The sequence below is a fragment of the Biomphalaria glabrata genome, chromosome 7 (assembly GCF_947242115.1).
Source record: "Biomphalaria glabrata chromosome 7, xgBioGlab47.1, whole genome shotgun sequence".
NCBI classification, from domain to species: Eukaryota; Metazoa; Mollusca; class Gastropoda; family Planorbidae; genus Biomphalaria; species Biomphalaria glabrata.
The window spans coordinates 30,157,889-30,172,654 of NC_074717.1; the positions used below are offsets into that span (position 1 = coordinate 30,157,889).

Consider the following 14,766-nt stretch of genomic DNA (forward strand, 5'->3'; position numbering starts at 1 on the left):
CAATGAAATAGACGTTGTATTTTTCACAAGTCCGACTTGAATATTTACCCCATTGAAAGTTGAAACAGAGTCAAGTCTGGTCTAAGAGTGCCCTTTTCAACTATCGTTGTCCAGTACGTATTTAGATTTAAGTGGAACAGCGAAGATTATTTGAATTCCCAGAAGAGATCATTTATTTTAATAGTATCACAATATTATGGTAATCAGTCCACACTCTGGAAATAATGGATATTTTATGAGCTCGTTAAATCCTATCGAGAAATAGAGACTGGACTCATAAAATACCAGACGTGTGCTAGCCACCATAGACTATTTTAAAAACAGATTGTTCCGTAAAAGGAAACTTCGCGCTATGTTAGTGGACAGATCAGACTGCAAGCATTTGACCTTGCTACACGTCGTGATCACTCAAACATATCGTAAACACCTAACACTCAGCGTGGACCTGGCCGCAATGCTACATCCGTGTATACACCAAATTGGTAGGCTCATTATGTTATTGATTTTAACCGAATAAATGGAGCTACAGCGTCACAAGATTCAAGAGAGTCGTGCAGGTCTTAAGATTATTCAGGCCCATACGTTTTAGTATATTACCAATGTTAAAGTGTCCTGACCAGATTATGTCAAAATATAGTGTCAAGCCTATGTAGACCCACAACGTAGCAACATTAAATAGACTTGCCTGTACCAAGCGTATCATGTGCAGATGTTACTATCTAGATTTAGAAACTTTGTATCGTAATGAAGCTTTCGGAGCACTAAACGCACTATTGATAAGCCACTTTGAACATAGCCAAAATCCATGAAAGAGTTACGCTTTGCACCACAAAAAGCAGAAGTTACATGAAATCATGTACCATCAGAGATGAAAATTGTAATTTAAAAGTTAACTAAATCTCCAGTCACCTGGTGGCATTGTTACACACTGAACTTTAAAGTTGACTAACTCTCCAGTCACCCTGGTAGAATTGTTTACCACTGTCTGCACATATGTAAAGGGAGCGGGATAGGCGAGAGAGAGAAAAGCAACAAGGGGGGACAATTCGCGAGGCAGACGACATAAAAAAAAAAGGGTTAATAGAGTTATGAATATATGCTAATGACTAATATGTATGTGTCTTTACGTTTCACTAGTTGGGTCTAGTATTTGTATTAATTTGTATTCAGCAAGTTCAATTTTGTTCAAGAGAATTGTATTTTATACATGTGCTTGAAGCCACAACTATAGCAGGTTATATTTTTATTCGACAATGGTTGAAAAATACGGAGTCAACTGTCAATGGAAAAAGAGATACAATTTTTAAAAAACAACAACAAAGCTTATATAAGGAAAAGCACTGCATAAACATTGCCATATCTTGTAAAATGTTTTACATGTTTCGGATGTTCCTTCAGAGTTGAAGATAGTTTACTTCCTAGTCCAAACCTCCCGCAGGACGACGGGGGATGGGAGAGGGCTTGAACCCTCGACCGTCGATAAATCTGAACGACAGTCCAGCGCGCAAACCGAACAACCAGGCAGCCATCCTAAATATCTTTCAATACTGCAAGGGATAGCTCCCCCTTTTCTATATTAGACAAAATTAATTAATCATCACTTATTGGTAATTTGTTTTTTATTCATTCATGCATTGTCTTCTGCCAAGTTTGAACTTGATCTGCAAATGTGAAGTGGGAGAACAAAACGTGTCCAAGACTGTGGGCAGCCAAACAGACAGTCAGTTGTCAGTCTATTTTGTCAAAGTAAAAAGAGAAAGACATTTTGCTAAAAAACTAGAAAATATTTATCTTGAAGGTACATTTTTCATTCCATACGCTAGAAAAAATTCGTACAAGTGCTTCTTCTTCCCTAGTGCCATTAGAGAATGGAACGGGTTGCCTGAATCAGCCAGGAAAACCAACGACTTGGCAGAGTTTAGGTCATTGGTTAACATGCATTACTAGATTGACACTTAAAATGCGGAGGACGTAATTATCTTCTTTTTTTTTCAAGTAACGTCTGTAATATATAAGATAAGAACGTCTTCGGGTATTTCCGCATGTAGGAATTATTCATTGAATGCTCGGGAACATTTAGCGCATGTAGATCTAAAGGCCAATCATTGGAATATTGGAATATTATAAAGTCTAGTAGATTTATAGCCTACATTCATTTAACCAGCATTCTTTCACGGAGAAGGGGAGAACGGGCGGGGTAAAATTTTTTTTTTTTTTCAAAATCTAACATTTATTAGTTATGAAGAGAAAACGTATCACCCTTTTAGTTGTATAAAAGAGGTTTTGCCTTTTTTCTTAAAGTACATTTCACTAGTTGTTTTATTTGTTGGAAAAGTTTTTTTGAAATTTAAAGTGTCAAAATGATTTTTATTTCAATTTTTTGGAGAATGTGCTCCAAATTGGAAATGTCAGTTGTGTCCCCTTCAATTGTAGCGAAATATAGTCTCAGGAAGTATGGACATCTTTAGGACATCAGGAAATATGGAGATCCTCAGCACATCAGGGAGTATGGGCATCTTTAGGACATCAGGAAATATGGAAATCCTCAGGACATCAGGAAGTATGGGCATCTTTAGGACATCAGGAAATATGGAAATCCTCAGGACATCAGGAAGTATGGGCATCTTTAGGACATCAGGAAATATGGAGATCCTCAGGACATCAGGAAGTATGGGCATCTTTAGGACATCAGGAAATATGGAGATCCTCAGGACATCAGGAAGTATGAACACAGATGATAATTCTCTTGCTTTCCAGTATTTTCTTTTCACGTGAATCACCTCTGTCAGTACAAAATAAGTTTGAAAAAAAAAATCTTTACCAAAATCCTTTTTTTTCCAGATGTATGCCTAGCATTCAATATTCCTTTACCAAGGGTTCTCAACCAGAACTGGCTTGCGGAATACGTTTCACAGGATGTGTAATTACTCAGATAAACAGAATAATCACATTATTAGCACAGGATTTCTAATAGAAAAATATTAGGCCACCCATAGAGGAGTCGCTGGAGCCTGATTGGACCGAAGAGTCCGGGTTCAAATCCTGGTGAAGACTGGGATTTTTTATTTCGGGGATCTCTGGTTGCGCCTCTGAGTCCAACCAGCTCTAATGGGTACTTAACGTTACATGGGGAAAGTAAAGGTGGTTGGTCGTTGTGCTGGCCACGTGACACCTTCGTTAGCCGTAGGCCACAAAAACAGATGGCCTTTACATCATCTGCCCTATAGACCACAAGGTCTGATAGGAGAACTCTACTTTAATTAGCTATCCCCAAGAAGGCCAGATGTTTCAAACTGAGATGGAGAGGTACATGGCGTGGGTTAAAAAACAAACAAATTGGGGACCTCTTTCTTACGGTGTGTGTCGTCGTGTTTTCTCTCCATCTCTGTATCTCCAGCCCAAGTATTTGTTCTTCAGACTCTCCATCCTCTAACGTCTTTGCATTCACAGAAAGGTGGCCAGAGAAATTGGACATTTGCTGTAGTCGTAAGACCTTTGACGTCTTTCCACCTGAAGAGTTCTCCAATCACAAAGACAAGTGTGTACACATATTTCCCCGTGTGTACGCACTATACACGTCATTATGACATAGATTCTATGGATTCTATATCTCAAGGGGATATTATTTGATATGTGTATATGAGAGCATACTTATTAACATCCCCTAAGCGGTTTCTCCTTTTGGGAGGTGATTATTGTTATTACACACATAGGCCGTGAGACGAGAAATAAATGCTGTAATTTGTTTACATTATAGAGGCGTGTATTTATTTTTGGTTATTACAGTTTGGTTCACACGGAAACACGCTTTTAATATTTATATAGACGAATTTCACATGTACGTATTTAGAGCATGCCTTAAGCAATCAGTACGATCAACATTTACGTGATACAATTGTAACTTTATTTACGTGATACAATTGTAACATTTTGTTAACGAGTTTATTCCCATGATTGCACACACGATACTCCAGTGGCGTAGCTAGTGGGGGGGGGGGAAGAATTTGAAATCCCCCTCCGGACTCCCACTTGAGGGATACTCCAAATGAGTGTTCGAATTTTTTTTTTACATTAAATATTAAGCCATTATTTCGTGTCATGATGTCGAATGTCAGAACGCAGGGGCCCCCAAAGAGGTCAAGCCCCCCCGGGCCTCCAAATGATGGCAAATTCCTAGATACGCCACTGGGATACACCTGCCAGGTTAAACTAAGTCAATACATAAACTGTTTTATATCTGTCAAAAAAAAATACAAGTGAAAAAAAAAGGGATTACGTTTTAAGGCTGTTACAAACATGAACATTGGACCAGTCACTTCCACATGGGCTTTTACACTTCGTTTAGTAACTCCCCAAAAAGAAAACAAAAAGCCATATGAAGAAGCGTTACAACATCAACAAAGATTTCTGCATTCTTCATTATTTACATAATGGGCAGAGATCTTTCTTTCCTGTGTGATGTTTAGCACAAACCAAACTATCGCTATTTCTATCGTTATCAATGACTCTATGTATGCTGCTGCTCAATTAATAGATTTAGATATCATAGATTTAGATAGGGCGTTGACCCTAACTTGACGGTGGGTATTGAAATAAGCATCAATATACATGTATCGTAAGAAAAGTAAAAGTAAAGTTCCCTTTCAGACTTTGAGATCTATGGGGCAGATGATGTAAAGGACCTCTGTTTCCGTAGCACACGGTTAACGAGGGTGTCTAGAGGCCCGCACAACGACCAACCGCCTTTACTTTTTACCAACTAATGTCAGGTACACCTTAGAGCTGGCTGGATTCAGAGGCGTACTAAAAAAAACCCGAAAGTAAAAAAAAATTGTCTTTACCAGGATTCAAACTCGGGACCGCCGGTTCGGAAGCGCTTTACCACTCAGCCACGGCGCCTTCATATATGTTTAAAAGTGTTATTTTATTATCACATAATATGTTTAAAAGTGTTATTTTATTATCACATAATATGTTTAAAAGTGTTATTTTATTATCACATAATATGTTTAAAAGTGTTATTTTATTATCACATAATATGTTTAAAAGTGTTATTTTATTATCACATAATATGTTTAAAAGTGTTATTTTATTATCACATAAAATCAGTCTGGCTTAGATAGTGCTAAATAACATCTGTTTAAAATAATAGCAAAGGAATTAAAGTAAATCGTACAGAATTGTCTCTAAGTCAATCGTATTATTGTTGGTCTAGAACTACTAAAATTAATTGCATACTATAAAATCGTGAGAAGGAAAACAAAAGTATTAAACACACATGTCTTTGTTGTTCCTGTGTTCCTTTATTGCGGCAATTTATTTCTTTTCCAGGAAGTGCCATGGAAACAAATGGCGGCAATTGTCGTACGCTTGACTGAGAGTTTTGCAGACGACATTATTTGAATGTTGTGTGTTGTGTTGTAGTTCACTTGACGCTATTATTAATCAATGACTGCTAAGGAAACAAGGAAAATGTTTTGTTTTTCTTATTCAGAGATCATTCTTTGTTATTTGTCGATTTGAACTGAAAAGCAATAAAGAAATAAAGGTCTTACGTCAAGGTCATAAATCTTCAATTGTAGGATTATAAGAAAAATGTACTTCATTTCTTAAATAAATCAATGTAAGTTTATATATAGTCATCAATGAACGTACACTGGAGAAGATATTATAACATCTATGTGGTGACACTGACACAAATCTACATGTGAGAAAAGCATTGAGACACCCTGTGCATCCAAGGAATCCAAAACTGCTGGGTGAATACCAAGTGAAAAACCACTGTCCTTTCTCAAGCTAATAACCAAGTAAGTCGTAATCAGGTAGTTGTAAATAGCGACAATATGATTTGATGTAACTAATTATGAAGATAAAAAGATTTGATGTCGTTGAACTGAGACAGTAAAGCAGTGACTCAGTACGAATATAAATTGATTTGATGTCGTAAACATTTAACAGTAATGCAGTGTCTCACTATGAAGATAAAATGATTTGATGTCGTAAACCTTTAACAGTAATGCTGTGACTATGAAGATAAAATGATTTGATGTAGTAAACCTTTAACAGTAATGCAGTGTCTCACTATGAAGATAAAATGATTTGATGTCGTAAACCTTTAACAGTAATGCAGTAACTGACTATGAAGATAAAATGATTTGATGTCGTAAAACTCCGCCGTATGCCGGTCCCAAGCCCGGGTGAGAAAGGAGGAGGGTTTGGCGTGGGGCTAGCGACCCCACCCTGTAAAACCACTATTGCTACAGAAACGGCAAACTCGACACATAATGAAAACTATACATGCGGCGAGGGCGGCCAAACCCTGATGACGGTGTTGGATCAAAGCCAACTGGAAGTCCAATACCCGATACATGGCAAGCCTTTCAACGCAAGGAAACCGACTCTTATAGGCACGTGGAATGTAAGAACCCTGAATCAATGCGGTAAACTGGCCCAACTTTTAAGAGAGTTTGACTCTTATCGGCTGGACATCCTTGGGATCTGCGAGATGCGGTGGACGTCAAGTGGAAAAATTATCAATGATGGCAAGACAATAATATATTCAGGACATGACAAGGAGCACATTGGTGGTGTAGGAATCATCATGTCTAAAATAGCAGCTTCAGCGCTAATTGCTTGGAAGCCGATCAGTGACCGCATCATTACAGCTCGACTCCAAACAAAGCAAATTAAAGTCACTACCATCCAAGCTTATGCCCCTACAGAGGATGCAGAAGATACCATCAAAGATCAGTTCTATAATCAACTACAAACCACTCTTGATGAAACACCTACTCACGACCTAATTCTACTGATGGGAGATTTTAACGCCAAAATCAATCCCAACCGAACTGGCTTTGAATATGTAATGGGACCATATGGCTCTGCAGAAAACATCAGTGATAATGGCGAGCGTTTGATTTCTCTCTGCGCATCCAACAGCCTTTCAATTGGAAACACATATTTTAAGCACAAACAAATACACAAAAAAACATGGCGATCACCAAATGGGGAAACCTTCAACGAGATAGATTACATTTGCATCTCCAAACGATGGAGGTCATCTCTGTTAGACGTGCGGACCCGCAGAGGAGCTGATATCGGCTCAGACCACTACCTTGTCAGTGGCAAATGTAAGCTCCGATTGAAACGCCAACCAAAACGAGCCACACGACCCCGCCCATTTAATGTAGAGAAGCTTAAAGACGGCAATACTGCAGCACAGTTCCAATTGAAACTAACGAACCGCTTTGAGGCTCTTGCAGATATATTGACCCTTGAAGAAGAGTGGGCCAACTTCAAAGATACCACTATTGGGTGCGCAGAAGAAGTTATCGGAAGGAGGCGAGGTTCATACAAGGAACGGTGGATACAAGACAGAACATGGAAATTGATAGATGAGAGGAAAGAGGCCAAACGTAGACGAGATCAGAAAAATGAAACACAGGATCGCAGCCTAGCGGAAGAAGCCTATAGGGAAGCAGATCTGAAAGTAAAGAGAAGCTGTCGGCAAGATAAACGGGACTGGATTGAGCAGAAGGGACAAGAGGCACAAGCAGCTGCAAGCAGAAATGACACAAAAACCCTCCATCGTATTGTCCGAGATCTCACTGGAGCAAAGAGTGGACATGGGGCACCAATAAAAGACAAGCAAGGCAAAACTTTGTTAACGAAAGAAGAACAGGATGCAAGATGGGTAGAGCACTTTAAAGAGACCCTTAACCAACTGTCGCCAGACATAACTTACATATTCAAGGACCCCTCTTCAGACAATGATCTCAAGGTCAAGACAGACCCAATAACTGCTGAGGAGGTTACCATGGCCATTGCAGTGCTAAATAATAACAAAGCACCAGGACTAGACATGATATCAGCAGAAATGCTAAAATATGGGGGACAGTGCATTGTTAACAGAATGACTGATCTCTTAAATCTCTGTTGGCGAACTTCAAAAGTCCCAGAGGACTGGCAAAAGGGAGTGATTGTAAAGCTTCCAAAAAAGGGCAACTTGGCAGACTGTAACAACTGGAGGGGCATTACTCTCCTCTCTGTCCCAGGCAAAGTTTTCAGCACTGTTTTGTTGAGACGGCTTCAAAAGTCTGTAGATGAAAGGCTCAGAGAAGAACAAGCAGGTTTCCGAAGAGGCAGATCATGTACAGAGCAGATTTTCGTTTTACGAAATATCATAGAACAAAGTTTTGAGTACCAACAACGGCTAACGATCAGTTTCGTGGACTTCAAAAAAGCGTTTGATAGTGTCCACCGAGAATCACTATGGAAAATAGTTAGAGAATACGGTATACCAGAAAAATTCGTCCAGATCCTACGACACCTTTACAGTCAGTCTAGTTGCTGCATTAAAACAGAAGAGGGAACAACAGAGTTTTTTACAATCGAGACAGGTGTGAGACAGGGGTGCATCTTATCTCCCTTCCTTTTCCTCCTAGCCATCGACTACATAATGAGGAGAGCAATGAACCAGACTGCCTTTGGTATTCCATGGCATGAACAACTCCGATTGACGGACTTGGACTTTGCTGATGATGTTGCACTACTCGGGGCTACAAATAAATGCATTCAAGAAATGACGGAGAGCCTAGACAGAGAGGCACCCAAAATTGGCCTCCGCATAAACTTGGATAAGACTAAAATTATGCGAGTGGGATATAAGGCAAAGGGTGTCCCCGTCAGACTTGGCGAGTCAAAGCTTGAAGAGCTGGACAAGTTCACGTACCTTGGCAGCATCATAACAAATGATGGAGATGCTTACCATGATGTAGCGTGCCGAATAGGAAAGGCAGGGAGCATTTTCCAAAGGCTGCAGCCTATTTGGACTAGCCAAGCCATTGGACTCGAGACAAAAATACACCTTCTCAACACAATCGTCATTCCAACTGCTACATATGCATGTGAGACGTGGAAGTCATCTGTCAAAATTGAGAAAAGACTAAATGTGGCTCAACAGAGATGGCTGAGACGGATTTTAGGAGTCAGTTACACAGACCGGATCTCAAACAAGGAAATCCTTTGCCGAACTGGGAGTCGAACACTTAGTGAGGTTGTGACTGAGCGTCGCATGAGGTTTGCGGGACATGTTCTACGTCAAAATGAATTACGCACACCAAGAGTTGCGATAACATGGAAGCCAAAACGAGGAAAGCGCAAACAGGGACGTCCTCGTATTACCTGGCGACACACCTTCATGGAGGACCTCAGAACAGTGGACACCAGATGGGAAGAGGCTTCAGACATTGCCAGTGACAGATCATTATGGAGACAGCTTGCCGCCCAATGCGCCGAACGGCGCGGGAGGACCTAAGTCTAAGTCTAAGTCTAAGATGTCGTAAAACTGAGACAGTAATGCAGTGAATATGAAGATAAAATGATTTGATGTCGTAAAACTGAGACAGTAATGCAGTGACTATGAAGATAAAATGATATGGTGTCGTAAAACTGAGACAGTAATGCAGTGACTATGAAGATAAAATGATTTGATGTCGTAAACCTTTAACAGTAATGCAGTGACTCACTATGAAGATAAAATGATTTGATGTCGTAAACCTTTAACAGCAATGCAGTGACTCAATATGAAGATAAAATGATTTGATGTCGTAAAACTGAGACAGTAATGCAGTGACTATGAAGATAAAATGATATGGTGTCGTACAAATGAGACAGTAATGCAGTGACTATAAAGATAAAATGATTTGATGTCGTAAAACTGAGACAGTAATGCAGTGACTATGAAGATAAAATGATTTGATGTCGTAAACCTTTAACAGTAATGCAGTGACTCAGTACGAATATAAATTGATTTGATGTGGTAAACCTTTAACAGCAATGCAGTGACTCACTATAAAGATAAAATGATTTGATGTCGTAAACCTTTAACAGTAATGCAGTGACTCACTATGAAGATAAAATGATTTGATGTGGTAAACCTTTAACAGCAATGCAGTGTCTCACTATGAAGATAAAATGATTTGATGTGGTAAACCTTTAACAGCAATGCAGTGACTCACTATAAAGATAAAATGATTTGATGTCGTAAACCTTTAACAGTAATGCAGTGACTCACTATGAAGATAAAATGATTTGATGTGGTAAACCTTTAACAGCAATGCAGTGTCTCACTATGAAGATAAAATGATTTGATGTGGTAAACCTTTAACAGCAATGCAGTGACTCACTATGAAGATAAAATGATTTGATGTGGTAAACCTTTAACAGCAATGCAGTGACTCACTATGAAGATAAAATGATTTGATGTGGTAAACCTTTAACAGTAATGCAGTGACTCACTATAAAGATAAACTGATTTGATGTCGTAAAACTGAGACAGTAATGCTGTGACTATGAAGATAAAATGATATGGTGTCGTACAAATGAGACAGTAATGCAGTGACTATGGAGATAAAATGATATGGTGTCGTACAAATGAGACAGTAATGCAGTGACTATAAAGATAAAATGATTTGATGTCGTAAAACTGAGACAGTAATGCAGTGACTATGGAGATAAAATGATATGGTGTCGTACAAATGAGACAGTAATGCAGTGACTATAAAGATAAAATGATTTGATGTCGTAAAACTGAGACAGTAATGCAGTGACTATGGAGATAAAATGATATGGTGTCGTACAAATGAGACAGTAATGCAGTGACTATGAAGATAAAATGATTTGATGTCGTAAAACTGAGACAGTAATGCAGTGACTATGAAGATAAAATGATATGGTGTCGTACAAATGAGACAGTAATGCAGTGACTATAAAGATAAAATGATTTGATGTCGTAAAACTGAGACAGTAATGCAGTGACTATGAAGATAAAATGATATGGTGTCGTACAAATGAGACAGTAATGCAGTGACTATGGAGATAAAATGATATGGTGTCGTACAAATGAGACAGTAATGCAGTGACTATAAAGATAAAATGATTGGATGTCGTAAAACTGAGACAGTAAAGCAGTGACTAAAAGATAAAATGATTTGATGTCGTAAAACTGAGACAGTAATGCAGTGACTATGAAGATAAAATGATATGGTGTCGTACAAATGAGACAGTAATGCAGTGACTATGGAGATAAAATGATATGGTGTCGTACAAATGAGACAGTAATGCAGTGACTATAAAGATAAAATGATTGGATGTCGTAAAACTGAGACAGTAATGCAGTGACTAAAAGATAAAATGATTGGATGTCGTAAAACTGAGACAGTAATGCAGTGACTATAAAGATAAAATGATTGGATGTCGTAAAACTGAGACAGTAATGCAGTGACTATAAAGATAAAATGATTTGATGTCGTAAAACTGAGACAGTAATGCAGTGACTATAAAGATAAAATGATTGGATGTCGTAAAACTGAGACAGTAATGCAGTGACTATAAAGATAAAATGATTTGATGTAAAACTGAGACAGTAATGCAGTGACTATAAAGATAAAATGATTTGATGTCGTAAAACTGAGACAGTAATGCAGTGACTATAAAGATAAAATGATTGGATGTCGTAAAACTGAGACAGTAATGCAGTGACTATAAAGATAAAATGATTGGATGTCGTAAAACTGAGACAGTAATGCAGTGACTATAAAGATAAAATGATTTGATGTCGTAAAACTGAGACAGTAATGCAGTGACTATAAAGATAAAATGATTGGATGTCGTAAAACTGAGACAGTAATGCAGTGACTATAAAGATAAAATGATTTGATGTAAAACTGAGACAGTAATGCAGTGACTATAAAGATAAAATGATTTGATGTCGTAAAACTGAGACAGTAATGCAGTGACTCTCTATCAAGCTAAAGGAATAAGAAAACGATGATGTTTTCAAACGTTGAGAGACAGGGAGACGTCACTGGCCACTGGGACTAGGAGGTCTAAGGACAACTTTAGGTCAATAGGTAGTTTTGTATAGATCTACATAGGTTTTGTTTAAATCCATTTTATTTTTATTTTTTAATAGGATGTCGATCTTTCTAATTGTCCCATCAGCTCTTAACTTGATCTGAGTTCAGATCTACAGCGAGATGAAGATACAAGTCATAGCTTTAGGGTAAAGGTAACAGATCACGAACGATGAATACATTGTAGCACATTGAAATTTTCTTTAAAGCTTTCTAGTCAATTCTCTCGATATTTAAAAACAAAGTGTGTGTGTGTGTTATATACGATTTTCTTTGTTAGTTTCTTGTGTGAGAAGGGGGGAGACACATTTCATGATCATTAACACGTCGATGTAGGCGGTACAAGTCTTGCGCCATCTTTGTCAGGGCGTAGTGTTGTACACGTCACGTTGAAATGCCCGAGTCTCTGAGATGACCAAACAAATCATGACAGACTTTGTAGGCTGTAGCAGCTGCGAGTGATTCTCCAACATTAAGACATACATCACAATATATAGCAGTAAACAGAGAGTCTTGTCTTGTGCCAATGTGACACACTTTAACACCCCCTCCTCCTGATCACTACTTTATTCCCCCCCCCCCAACCAGACACCTGAGACACATAATTAATTAGCCTAGTTTTCCCATCTTCTAATAAATGTCGTCGGGCGAGATTAAAAATTCTGTAGGCCTCTACTTGTTTTCTTAAGTCAGTTTGTGCATTAGAACTGTTTGGTTTATGTTGGTATATTGTTATTCTTAGCTATGGCGTGGTGCAAATAGTTTGTATTATATTGAATACCACACTGGGGCATGCACCCACACATGCACATAGTCCTGTATGTTCTCAAGACGCATTGAGCTTAACCTATGTTTGTTATCAGCCAATATCAATTAAATTATTACTATTGTCTTACTCATTCGCCTTCCGCCACCCTCGAACCAAATATCTAGATCCGCCAATGCTTAACGTATTAGCATTTATATAATAGATACTTAGTTATTTATAAAGCATTTATGCTATAGTTATATATTTGTGTTCGAAGGTAACATAATGAAAGAACAAGTTTAGTTGATCCACATTTACTCAATCTTTATCTATCTATATATATAATTTTTAAAAAAATGTGTTCTTCATTAACAGAGAATCTGCTTTGAAAGTGGGCTTTGGCGGCTACAAGGCAAAACATGCGATAAGATTACAGCAAATGTCGATAACTATGTTAGAAGGCATCAATAGAAGTCTAGACAAAGGAGTAGGTTATCCACCAGTTTTAGGACTGTAACGCTCTAAATTTATTGGGGAACATCACGATAATTTTTTATTTTTTTTTACTAAACAATGTCAAGGATGCTATATCAAAAGATCATTGTTGTCAACAAAATAATTATTTGTGCTACAAACAAATGTGCTAAGAAATTCCATTTGACGGTGCTAGAAAGTCAAAAGAAAATATCCTTGACATTGTACACCGGATACACCAAACTACTAGCTATTTATAACTTATACCACGTGAATCGCTAAATGCTCTTTAAGACTAAATGATGTTGTAAGCTTTGTATAACATTTCCAAAGCCCGCGCATTCTTACAGTAGAACAACAAAAGTGAAACAAAGTCATGGTTCACTTCTGCAATATAATTAAACATATACTGGTAACAACCTGACTTATGTCTTATTCGGTGTGACATAACTGACATTTTAAGAGCAAACCTAACTAGAAGTAAATAGCAATGAATGGAACATGGAGAGAGAGAGAGAGAGAGAGAGAGAGAGAGAGAACACAGAGATACATTTAATTAAAATTCAAATATTACAGTGCTAAAACCGGATCCTAAGAAAGAACATCAAATTTAGCGCCAAGAACCTTGGCTTCATTTACGTATTTACTCCTGGGATCTCTGTCATTTTCAAATTAGAAAAATAGGGGCGGGAGGGAGGGGAGTTTTGGTAAAGCAGCGTTTCTCAAAATGTGGGGCGAGATGGCTGACTTTTTTTTTCTCAAGGACAAGAATCTTTTGTATTAGAAATGTAGTTAAAGTCTCATTTGAGTAAAAGTCAAGTAAAAAAAACAACACTTCTACCAACGTTTAAGTCACTTTTCAGCTTTTCATTCGTATCTTTGAAACATTTTCTCGCAGTTCTAAGCGTCTTTCTTACGTCAAAGCGTTCCAAGTTCTCCCGCGTGACCTACCATCGTTCTGTGGACGTCTTTGGAGTGAACAAAAACAGGCCCGAAATACATGACGTCTCACTGAACAAAGGGATAAACTCAGGACGATTAAGCCCATTATAAACGCAATACTGCCTCGAATGTCTCTCACATTTGCAACGCACCTACCCCCAGTGCTCATAGCTAGCTAAAGGGGTAGTAAAAAAAAAAAGTAAAGCACCACTTTCGGACCTAGTGAACTTTTTGGGTACACGTAGTAAAGTTTATCTGTTACTGTGGTCCACGGCTAACGGATTAAACATCTCAAGATTCAAAATTCTTCACCAAGATTGGAACGCGAGACACCTCGGTGCGAAAGCCAAGCGCTTTACCACTCAGCCATTACTGGGCGTAGCGTTACTAGGTGTAGTTTGAGAAACACTTCGGTTACGTAAGGCGTTGGATTCATTACTGTAAAGCGACATAGCTACTAAAAAAAAAAGGTCACTAAGCATCCCGCTCATACATAGAATAATATCAAAGATATCACAGTGTCACGATCATCAATGGTGTTGATGTCACAATCTAAGATGGTGCTACTGTCACTATCAGACTTGAACTATATTGTACCATCAATGACCGTGATTGCCGAGGATCTTGAAATGATCTTTCGATAAGATGATCGTATAGAAGTAGATAGATCTATGTTGATAATACGAT

At 38.2% G+C, this 14,766-nt stretch overlaps 1 protein-coding gene across 2 annotated transcripts in view; it reads right to left on the bottom strand.

Moving 5' to 3' along the window:
* The window catches only part of LOC106070006 (myosin heavy chain kinase C-like), a 64,356-nt gene that overhangs the window by 46,646 nt on the left and 2,944 nt on the right, over positions 1-14,766 (bottom strand). Inside the window, exon 1 of one of the 2 annotated variants that reach the window (XM_056034889.1) lies at positions 910-930. The exons of the other annotated variant lie outside the window; for it this stretch is intronic. The gene's annotated coding sequence lies outside the window, so the exon portion shown is untranslated. Of the gene's footprint in view, positions 1-909; positions 931-14,766 lie in introns of those variants that run through there. 2 annotated transcript variants of the gene reach the window in all.